At 52.6% G+C, this 11,542-nt stretch overlaps 1 pseudogene; it reads left to right on the top strand.

Annotated features, from left to right (window-relative positions):
• Positions 1–2,289: 2,289 nt before the first annotated feature.
• On the top strand, positions 2,290–10,619 carry LOC147701224 (uncharacterized; annotated as a pseudogene).
• Positions 10,620–11,542: the final 923 nt, after the last annotated feature.

Raw genomic sequence — 11,542 nt, forward strand, 5'->3', positions numbered from 1 at the left:
GGGACAGTCCTGACACCTGGGGAGGACCTGGGAGTCCCAGTCCCTAACACACTGCCCCCAGCGTGCCATGACCCATATACGTGCTGATAGTTCAGGTGGACCCCCATGTGAGTAGGGCGGTTCTCCAGCGTGGTTCCTGCATTTGAGACATAAAACATCCATTAGAAGCCCAGCCCCCCTCCGTATATCACTATGGATTCTCTGCAACGAGACAGGGCCCTCAATGCCCCCCACGCCTCCGTGGCCGAGCTTGTTTGTCGGTTACGGGAACTAGTTTGCCCACAATACATACTCGTGGTTTGGGTGGGGCACATACTTGCGTACCTCCGGCACCTAAGCAGAAGTGTAGAGTCTTGAAACTAAGCCAATTATTCACATGCTAAGTCTGATAATGCCTATTGCACTTTGGAGTGTGTGAATCAGTCATTTCTTAACTCGCCCCCTTACTATTCTTCTCAGAAACACCTCCTCCTCCCAGGCCTTCAAAACTGACCTCAAAGTTCTCTTCCTAGGAAGACACCTCCCAATTTAATGCATGCCCTCTCTTATCTGACGGAAGACCTATAATATCTAAAATGCTATTCTCCTTGACTATGGAAATGTCCTCCCAGTGTGTTCTTGTGGCCAAGAGTCTGCCATTATGAATTAACATCCTTCTACCTGTGTTTGGTACTCTCTTGTAACATGCACACGCCACTTTCTCTTGTAACACACTGATTGCTACCTCTTACATTGTGTTTGGTTCCGGTACTTGCACAAGTGCCATCATTGCCTGTGTTTGAGTGTCCTCCATTTATTGTAGTATTATACCTCTACTTGAACGCTTTTGAAACTTGCACACGTCACCTTTCCTCCTGTAATGCACCATTAGCCAACTCTTGTATTGTTTGGTTCAAGTCAAATTGTCTAAGGGGCCCATCCATGGGCGAACAAATAACTCTACAAACCACCAGATGAAGGAAAAGCTCTGTACAGTCACTGTTAATTGGAAAATCAATCTCACACCAAGCTCTCTCCCCGTGCTGTGGTTTAAATTATTGTATATTCCTGGGGGTAGCTCTGACACCTACACCACTAGAACCACAGGGACTCAAAAAGATGTGACCCTGCTGGGAGATGACTCAGTGACAAGAGGTCAAACATGGGCCCCCATTAGTTGATGCATTAATCCACTAATAAATCCTGTCCGGTGACGGAACCAGCCATTAATGAAAGCTATTGAAAGTAAGTGCACACTCTGACGATTATGTAAAACTTCCCCAGACATTAAATTGTAGCCAGAATGAAGCAGTGAGTTTGCCATACATTACTGAAGTTATTATCTTAACATTTGTGGACCCTCGTGCACTCCCATGATTACCCATCACACTGAATTCTATGTCAGGACTGGAGGCTTCAGATTATGCTTTTGTACCTTCTCCGCTGTTTTATTCACAAAAGTCACAGCAGCCAAAAAAACACAAATAACAACAGCCCTATCCCAGAACAAGGATATGGGCATACAAATGAGAAGTTTTTTGTCCATCAACTACAACTCCCATGAGTATCATTAGGCAGTCCTCAACATAGTCCTTTCTCAGTATCCACTGCGGCTAGATAGGACGTCCCCTTCATGACCACTTCCTCTTTCTTCGCAGCCAGTTAAGTGGCTTTTATTCCTCTCTCCTCATTTTCCTTAAATGGTTGGGGTTTGTTGGATTTAAAGTTGTCGATTTTGATGTATTCATTATTGTGGGGTTTACTTTGATGCTCCGTTTTCTTTACAGAGCCCTTTCTGGTCGCGGGAACTTTTTTATGTTCCTACGCGACTTTGCCCGTTATTCAGCCGCCTCCGGCTGCTAGGGGGTGCTGGTGCGTCTCGTTCTCCTCGGCGCAATTTTCGTCAGGCAATTGCGCTGAGTAGACCGTTTCTGCGGTACCTTCCCCTGTCACCTCACCCAGACGCTCGAATTCGAGTCTGTATTGCCCCACAATTGTTTCGAACGCCCCGGTGGGGGTCTGTATTGCGGCCTAACCTTGTTGCCGCCTGCAGGCGTATGAGGGCACTTTGAGCCGATTGCTTCCATTCATTGAGCCTTGCACGCGGGGAGGTGACGAAGGCCCGGTCCTGTTAGGAGGGCCTGCGCGCTAGTGGGGTGAGTGCCCCCCATTATTCCCGGTTACACTGGGCACTACAAGCTGGCAGTTTCGCTCTGCCCCAAATTCCTGCACTGGCTATAGCCGGCATCCCTGTTGATTCTAGACCCCTTCGATTCATACATTAGATTTCACACTGGGTGCCAAGTGAAGATGGGGGATGAGTATTACGACAAAGAGGAATCGCAGGGCTATCTCAATGACGATGAGTTCTACCAGGCTGTGGATAGCTCGATTTACAGATGCGTCACAGAGATCGTAGGGCCTAAGTAGGAGCGCCTCTCTGCACGCATTATTCAGGAGTGCGAGAGGGTGACTCAGGCACACTTAGGGGCTTCTGCTGGTCCAACAACACCTACGGGGAATACCCCCCCCAGCCCCTAAGAGACCCTGTAAGGAGGGGGTGTCGGGTGGGACATGCGGCGTGGACAAGGACGCCTTTGAGAGGTTGCGTGACTCATTCCTGGCCAAGGCGACAGATCCTGCCCCTGCGTCCTCACCGGCCCCGGGCCCTTCGACCTCCGCAGAGTCAGCTCCTTTGTCTCCTAGACCGACCTCCCCGGCGGACACAGATGATGATGAGGATGGGTCGGAGCGTTCTTGGCGGCCTTCGAGCTCTGCCGCCGAACTTCCACGGGACGATTCGGGTATGCTGGACCCGAATGAGATACTGCATCCGTGGTCCGCGGCCTGGACCCCTGGGGAGAAGGTGGCAAAGTTTGTCGCTGGCCGCCTCCGCAAGCCTTTGGAAAAGGAGGCGAGGAGTTGCTTGCGTGGGGAATGCCCCAGACCCACGCTGGAAGGGAAGGTTGCCCAGACCCCGGAGTTGGATCGAAGATGGCCACGTTTTTAGCTAAATTTGTTAAGGATCCACGCAAAGGCATTGACCGCTCATGGCGTTCTTGCCAAGATAAGCTCTTGGACGCCATAGGTCCCATTACCAAGATCTTAGACATGGTGGAGGAGGCCAAGGAGTCCGTGACGGCCATCTCTCCTGAGGTCCTCTCCAACTGGGCGCAAAGAGTAGTGGTGTTCCTAGGGAATGCGAATTGCGCTCTGTCTACGGAGCGGAGGATATCCCTCTTAATCAAATTAGATCCTAGGTTGGGGGATCTGGCCTCCTCTGAGGCAGGGACTGTGGCCCAGAGTGGTCTCTTTGGAGAGCCATTTATAAAGGAACTGGGGAAGTTTGTTAATACATTCACGTCCCTGGATAGGGCCCAGTCGAGTATTAAGAAGGTGTTCCATCAACGTTTCTCCAGGGGGGCCGGTCGCAGAGGGGGGCCGCGCGACCGGCCGTGGTGGTCAACAAGCGACCAACAGGAATCAAGGCTCCGGAAGAGGACAATATACCTCCTCACAGAACTACAACACCTTCTACCCCACCAAAGGACAACGCTTCCGTGGACGAGGTGGCTTCAAGAATGCTGCAGGGAACGCCTCCAACGGTGAGTGTTATACCCGCGGGCCAAGTCCGGGTGGGGGGACAATTGGCCTTGTTTCCAGACGCCTGGGCCGCTATCACGGCAGACGCATGGGTTTTACAAACGATAAAGGGTTTTCATGTGGAGTTTTACGATCAACCCCGCCAGGGAAGACCGCCTCCCATTATCGTTTTCTCTTGTGTGGACGCTCGTTTGATCGACGAAGAGGTTTCAGACCTGCTTCGCAAGGGCGCCATTTGCCGCTCGGTTCAACACCCGGCTGGGTTTTTGAGCAACTTGATCCTAGTGGACAAAACGGATGGAGGGAAGCGCCCTGTAATCAATCTCAAAGAGTTCAACGGATGGTTGATCTACCGGCACTTCAAGATGGAAGGTATCCATCATTTAAGAGATGTTTTGCTTCGCAACGATTGGATGGTGCGGTTGGACCTCAAAGACGATTATTTGGTGGTCCCCATTCATCCACCACACCGGCGTTTCCTACAGTTCCGGTGGAGAGGTCAAGTGTTCGAGTTTACCGCCCTTCCATTCGGTCTTTCCTCGGCCCCTTGGTGCTTCACCAAGCTCCTCAGGCTGGTAGTGGAATTCTTGCGGAGCCAAGGTATCCGGATGATAGTCTATCTGGACGACATCTTGTTGATGGCGCAGTGCCCGGTACAATTGGACATTCAACTGCGCCAGAGGATATCCCTACTCCAGGGTCTGGGGTTTGTCATCAACAGCGGGAAGTCTGTACTGGTCCCATCTCAGTCGGTGGTGTTCCTCTGGTTTACTGTGGATTCAGTGTGATGCACTCTGAACCTTCCCTCCAAGAAGCTAGGGAAGATTCGCCACATCCTACGGCAGACGATCTCTCGATCGCATACCTCTCTCCGTCAGATTGCCCGGGTGGTAGGTCTGCTCTCTTCCTCCATCCAGGCAATATTTCCGGGGCCCCTGCATTACCGCACCCTGCAGCGCCTCAAGGCGCACCACCTTCGTCGCGGTCTGTCGTACGATCAGGTGGTTCCCCTGTCAGACGAGGTCAGGGAGGAGATGAATTGGTGGCTGGCGCATATGGAGGCCTGGAATGGCCGAGCGATTTTCGGTCCTGTCCCCGACCTGGTGATAGAGTCCGATGCCAGCCGAGCTGGTTGGGGCGACCGCTGTGGAGAGTTTTCCACAGTCTGCGCCTGGTCGTCCGAGGAGCAGGAACTTCATATAAACTGCCTGGAACTGTTGGCCGGGTCCTTCGCTGTTCGCTGCTAGACCAAGGACACGGTTCAGTCCTGCGTCTTGCTTCGCATGGACAATATCTCAGCTGTACGCTACGTCAACCATTTAGGAGGTCTTCGTTCCAAGGCTCTTTCGGATTTGGCGAAAGATTTTTGGAATTACTGCCTGGAACATCAGGTTTCAGTGACGGCGGAGTATTTGCCGGGTCAGGACAACCAGGTGGAGGACTGGCACTCCCGACATCTGCGGGACTCCAGCCAGTGGAAACTGGACCCACAAGTGTTCAGGTGGCTGAGAAGCACCTGGGGCCCATTCTCGTGGACCTTTTTGCGTCCCGCCTGGACTTCCAGCTCCCTCGTTTCTTCAGCTGGAGACCGGATCCCATGGCGGAAGCCACGGACGCTTTTCTCCAAGATTGGAGCGGGGAGAGGTCTTACGGCTTTCCCCCGTTCTCAATGATCCTGAGGGCGGCGGCCCATCTTCGCCGCCAGCAAGCGGACGTAGTCTTGATAACTCCATGGTGGAGGTCACAAGTTTGGTTTCCGGTTCTTCTGGAACTTTCTTGGGATTCTCCAATCCTACTCCCCCGGTTTCCGCGGCTTCTTCTCAGCGCGGACGGGGAACTCCATCACTCAGAGCTCACTTCACCTCATGGCATGGAGGCTTTCGGGCAACGTTGGTCGCTCCCGGGCCTTTCGAGACCAGCTGAGAGCTTCCTCTCGAAGGCCTGGGCTAGGCAAATTTCGGTTCATTACTATGCCCACCACGTTGTTAATTGCCTGTGAATTAAATATTATCATCCCTTAATGGCTTTCTGCTGCAGTAACAACTAAAAGTTAAAAAGGTGCAGCGACTGTAAACACTGACTGACAAGGAATCCCCGGCATGACAAGTCTGAGTAACTATTAAAGCAAGGTTAGCAACGCCTCCCTTGCCACCCGAAAACAGGCTGGTTGTAGAGCCCTGGGCTCGGCCCCTCCTGCTGCAAACCAACTACATTCCACGCCCCGTGTCCAAACCATACCTGCTCCAAATCAAATCCCACGTCCTCCTTGTCGTCTAATCCTAAGCCAACAGACAATCTGTAATTAGAAAAACATGTTAGCCTCAAACCACACCTGTTGTCCGTTACATCGGGCCCACTGACCACAGTGTGCCGACACCTGTTTACCCATGGTCACTCCGGTGACTTTCAAAGAGGCTTGCCCCAGCATCCGTTTCTGAATGGTAGCCTGCATGGACATATAACAAAACGTGATATTAGCCCCAACCCCGCCCAACATAGACATCACCCTAGCCCTGGGGGGGCTGGACAGGCTAGGTGAACTGCACACTAACTGCTCACATGGATTTGGCCACATAATATCATGGTTTATTGTTCATGTCTGCCATCACATTAGTATCATTGCCATGTGACATCTAACCTACAAGAAGAGAGCAAGAAGGCCTAAACCTGGCTCTTTTGATGGACATCCACTTCAGCACTAACCTTGCATGTGTACCAAGAAACGCTTCAACTTACCACTGTTCCTCCAATTTTTACCAATCTTGCATCTTAACCAACACATTAAACCCCAAACCCTATGCAAAACTTGCTTCTATATAAAGCGCTCTGACACCTTCGGGTAATGTTCACGCTAATAAGCCCATAAACAAATCACCTAGGCCCAGATCCCACCAACGGCGTGAGGGAAACAGTACATAGCATACCTAAATTGCGCTCTAATCACTAGATATGCAGTAAACCTGTGTACTCTCTACCATTCCTATGTATATAAAGATAACTCTAATAACTAGGATATGCAGTAGCCCTTTGTACTCTCTACCATTCCTATGTGACTCTTAGAGTATATCCATTCGTATTCCTTCTCTATGTATATAGAGACAACACTAATCACTAATATATGCAGTAGACCTATGTACTCTCTACCATTCCTATGTGTCTCATGGAGTATATCCCTTCGTATCCCTTCCTTAGGTATTTAGAGATTACTACTTGTACATTTGCAATATTTCTTTGTTTGTATCTCTTCCTTGCGAGACTTTACATCTTGTACATTTGTAAATGTTTGCTTGTATCTTTTATGTAACGCATGTAATCCTAAATCTTATGTTTCGCAACTGCTTCTTATGTAAAGCGCTCTGACACCATCTGTAAAACTTCGCGCTATATCAATTGCATTAAATACTAAAATAAAAACGTCCGCGTACGAAATACGTTCAGCCGCAATTGCTCCCATGCACCAGCTACGCTCCCCCTCGAAGCGCTCCGACACCCACGGGTAAAAGGTTCGCGCTAACTCTAAACATGGAACATATGAACGCATAAAATATCCTCCCCCCCATGCCTGCTCTGTCTGTTCCCCGCCCCTACAAAGCTCAACACGGGCCGGGGCAAGAGAGGAAGCCGCAAGAGACGCGACTCCCATGGGCACACGCATGGAGGATGAAAGGCCGACCTGCCCGTCGCGAGCCCCGGCCAGGCTGGCAATGAGCTGCAGAACGCCCACCCCACTCCCCTGGCCGCCGGCATAAAGGGGCACAAACCACAAGGAGGCGCAGCGTGTGCACCAGCCGCCGTGCAAAAGGCGAGCGAGGGGGGCAGGCGGGGCAGGGGGACACCGCACCAGGAGGAAAGGAAAGGCACAAGGAAGCAGGGCCGCCAGGGAACGCAAACCCGCCCGCTCCCCCCCTCCCCAAATGACCCACGGAAGAGAGACGGCCGCGCTGCAACACCTCACCACAACAGGATCACATATTAAAAACCCATACATAATAACCACCGTGCCTCATGCCTCACGAGCGACGATAGACCAACGCTGCCCACCAAACCCACCATCGTACCCACGAGGAATGGCCTCTGGCGCACAAAATTCACCAGCACCGGAGACGTAGCCCAACGCTGCCCGTGCCTCTACCCCACCTGGAAGCCCAATCCGTAGTGCAAGAGAAACAGGCCTCAGCCAATGCCAAGCCCGGCCTCTAACGAAGCACCGACCCCGCATCAAACAACCCTCCCTCCCCCGCAAAGGCACCGACCTACACCCGCACTGACCCCAGGCCATGCGACCGCCGCCCCCCCCCCGCACCCAAGGGGGTGGCAGCCCCCAACTACCAAGGACCTGGGAGAACCCAGGAGTAGGAATGGGGGGAGGGGCGGGATAGAAAACACGCACCTCACAAAACAGCGTCCGGGCAGCTTAGCTCATCCGGGGCAAGGGGGGAGAGGCTGATCGGGGTCAAAGAGGGCGCCAGGCCAACGACCCCAGGCTATATGCCTACGGCCCCTCCCCCCGTCGGAAGTGACATTACTGGGGACCCCAAGGGTCCCGCACACTAGACCGCTCATTGGGGGTCTGTGCCATCCTGTGGCACTAAGGGTGGCCGCCCTATTAGGTGGCCCCCTGTGAAGGCCCGGGGCAGCCTGGCAGAGTGATGGGTATGGTTTGGTCGCTGGTCTGCTTCCCACAATACAAAGAGGAGCAACACTTTCAACCATAGAACGAAAAGAATATTTAACCTACCACAAGCAAGGTCAGAACCGGAAAAAAAATAAAAGTTAAAAACCTGCTGCATCAAACTGCTACCTCTCTCCTCCATAAACTTAGCCGATGTTTTACATCCCGGGCCATAGTCACATCAGGGCCACCAGAACCCCCGCCCCACAATGCCCAAACCCGCAAATAACACACAGACACAAGTGTTAGGTTTGGGAAAATTTGCTGCAGGTTTATTACATACAACATATGTAATGATGGTGGGTTAACTTACGGGCGATCCTAGGGCAGGCCGCATTCTCGCCACCTGCCCGCCTGTTGAGCCAAACAGCACAGTGGCGAACCACCCAACTGCTGCACAATTACCATAATTATACTGGCACGCCCATTGTGGGGCGTGACTTGGCAAACCTCCGGTTGCACAGGCCCACAACCGCCCGAAGGACTACTGGGGCGCCGACACGAATTCCTGCACCTCCCATGAGGTTACAGGTTAGGCTCTGGCACCCCTATGTGCCCGCTGAAGTACAGTGTTTGCACCTCTCTTCTTCCGGATCGCCCAGTAACTCCGCCACAGCCCGTGCGGTGGTACCTGCTGCTGCACGGGCCCCCCACCACTGCTACCTTCGCTACCTGCAACCCTTGTTCATGAGTGCTTCTTTTAAATCAAGGAAGAAGAGGTCTAAGGCAACGGGCGTAAGGTGAACCCCATCCGCCTCAAAATAACCTTTGACTTTATCTTGAATCATGTCATGCTTGATGAAGCCTAGACCTCTACGTTGAGTGAACCTCTTCATGGCCCCATTGACCCGCCTCCTAGACTTCTCAATTGCCTGGCTAGACTTAGCACCCCGCCAGGATCTCCTGGGCACTATTTCAGACCACCAGACCTCGCATTCGCGCATTAGCCCACAGATGATCCCCAAGTCAGTCTTCATCTTTTGCAGCAAAGTAGATCTCCCCAGGTTTGTAAGGTCATTGCCACCCAAGTGAATTATCAAGTGCTGGGGAGGGGGTCCTGCCAAGGCAAGGGCTTCCCGGAGCCGGTAAAGCAAGCTATTCCAGCGCATGCCAGGGAAACCCAACCACACGCAGTTCATGCTCTTAAAGCCACTAGTCCAATGCCTGATCGCTGCCCACCGGCCCAGCCTGTCGACCATGGAGTGCCCCACGACCCACACTCTTGAACCTGTCAAAGAAAGACGCAATATATTCAAGGGTGTTTATTGAGTCAAATTACACGACAAGGCGGCAAAACTGCCACATCACAACACAGCAAACAAAATACACAAAAGTACATGAATGGGGAAAACGTTCAGGGTCTAATGTATCATTTATAGCAAGACGACTCCCAACCCCCTACCAGTTGAACTTTATCTGGCTGCATTCCCGCTCGGAAAGCAGAAGTAGCCGCCCCTATGCGGAAAGAATGACTGGAAAACTTCTTCCCCTGTGTTAACAAACCAGCCCTGTCCAGGCAGGCAAGCATAATTTTATCCATCTGATATTTGGTCAGGGGGCTAAAGGCAGTATGGACGAAGAGGTAACCCGGCCCCGCAGGCCGTATTGCCAGAAAAACCTGTAAGGCTGACACCGGGCAGAAGCAGGGATCCCCGAAGGGGGACAGCCTAATGACCGACCCTTTACCAGCTTGGTCAGTCTTGGACTGCCTGAGCGTGATGGACAAACCCCCCTCAAAAGAGATATCCGCCACCCCCAGAGCGTCCCCAGAAAGATCTGCCTTAGAGCGAGCAACTAACTCACTACTCCGGAAAGCCCCGAAGAATGCCAAGATGAAGGCCGCCGAAAATAGGGCCGCTTCATACTGAGAGTGTACCCCCGCCCGCACGACCGATAACATGGCCTGTAATGAGAGAAAGTCAATGGGGGACCGGTCATCAGGGATCCTTGGTTCCTCCCGAGCCCAACCCTTCAAGGCGGCCCTAATCACAAAGGACTTGGCTGGAGCACTCCCCCCGCTCAACCTGGCCTCATGACTAATGGCCGCCAGGTGGCCGCAATCCCAGGAGTGAGATTTCTTCTGTTTCTTGGCCCACACCACAAATGCCTGAACTCTGCCCTCCAGTGACAATGCTTGCAAACCTAAGTCAGAAATGGCTTTTTGGAAAGTGGATCGGTGACTGGCATAGCGCCTCCTTGTACCTGGGGCTAAGGATTTCTCCCCTAACTCTCTCAATTCCTGCTCTACTCCTAGATGCGCCAAAGTCCTGGTGCAAAGGGGGTCATCTCCTCTCTTGCCTGTGGGCAGGCCGCCCGGAAACGTCCCACTGAAAACGAGAAAGAGCGTCAGCTGCAACATTTGTGACCCCCGCAATGTGCCTAGCTCTAAATTCCACATTGCAGCGCAGGCTCCTGCTCGCCAGTTCTCGGAGTAGGAACAGCACTAACGGGCAACTAGCAGTTTGTCCATTGATTGCCTGCACCACTGCTATATTGTCTGACCAAAACAAAACCTTCCTGTTGGACAGTGGGCCTGGCCAAAGATGCAATGACACCACAATAGGAAAAAGTTCAAGGACAGTTATGTTAGAAGTAATCCCTCGCTTGCGCCAAGCATTAGGCCATTCCTGCGCGCACCACAGCTCTCCCAGAATTGCCCCAAAGCCCTCCCGCCCGGAGGCGTCAGTGAACATACTTAACTCGGGGCTCTCCACCCACGGGGACCTCCAAATGACAGTACCAATAAAATCTGAGAGGAATTCAGCCCACATTTGCAGATCTTTCTTAAGGCCCGAGGACAATTTGACAAAGTGGTGACGTTTGTGGACATTGGCAGTAGCCCTGGCTAAGCGCCTCGCGAACACCCTCCCAACCAGGATGACTCTGGCGGCGAAGTTCAGTTTGCCGAGGAGACTCTGGATGACCCCCAGCGGTGCCTTATCTCTACCCAGCAAGTCTGGAATATCCTGCTTCAGACCCAGTACCTTCTCTGCCGGGAGTCGAGACACACCCTCAAGTGTGTCAAGCTCTATGCCCAAGAAGGTCAAGACTTGGGCCGGACCTTCAGTCTTGCCCGGCGCCAAAGGCACCCACAAGTGACTAGCCAAGTCAATGAAACAATCCAAGCCCTCCTGACATTCCTGGGTGCCCTCCCTCCCAATGCAGAGGAAGTCGTCCAGGTAATGAGACACAGCTGTCACGCCATACTTCGCGGTGAGGGCCCATTGCATGAAGGTGCTGAATGCCTCAAAGAAAGCGCAAGAGACGGCGCAACCCATTGGCATACAT

This window comes from Lissotriton vulgaris, chromosome 7 (assembly GCF_964263255.1).
Source record: "Lissotriton vulgaris chromosome 7, aLisVul1.2, whole genome shotgun sequence".
NCBI classification, from domain to species: Eukaryota; Metazoa; Chordata; class Amphibia; order Caudata; family Salamandridae; genus Lissotriton; species Lissotriton vulgaris.